We start from the raw sequence: 430 nt of genomic DNA, 5'->3' as shown, positions 1-430 counted from the left end.
CATAAATAAACAAGATAAGAACATAAATAAGATAAAAGTTAACTAAGTAAAGCAAAAGAAATGAAAGGCATAAACAAGATATTAATGAAAACAAAACTTACGTATTACAAAAATTTTAGACTTCTATAACTCAAGATATGGGCTACACTTAATAGTATCTGGGCTGCAGGACAGATTTAGACTTTTATGTTGTTGCTAAGATTTGGACTTCAAAACAGTATAATTGAGTCTTAACTTCTTATAAAAGTTTTAGGCCTATGTCTCAGTTTTCTGATTGATACTTAAAAGTGTATTTTTATCAAGGTTTTATATCATCATTTTGCACTTGAAGTATCAATAACTCCTTAACTAAAGCATGTTTTATAATAATATATCTAATAATATAAGATACCTTTAATTTATGGTAAATGTTCATTTCAAATGCAGGCCT

This window comes from Populus euphratica, unplaced genomic scaffold, assembly GCF_000495115.2.
Source record: "Populus euphratica unplaced genomic scaffold, PopEup_1.0 scaffold344.1, whole genome shotgun sequence".
Classification (NCBI taxonomy): domain Eukaryota; kingdom Viridiplantae; phylum Streptophyta; class Magnoliopsida; order Malpighiales; family Salicaceae; genus Populus; species Populus euphratica.
The sequence above is the reverse complement of the archived record's forward strand: the minus strand, read 5'-3'. Positions refer to the sequence as shown.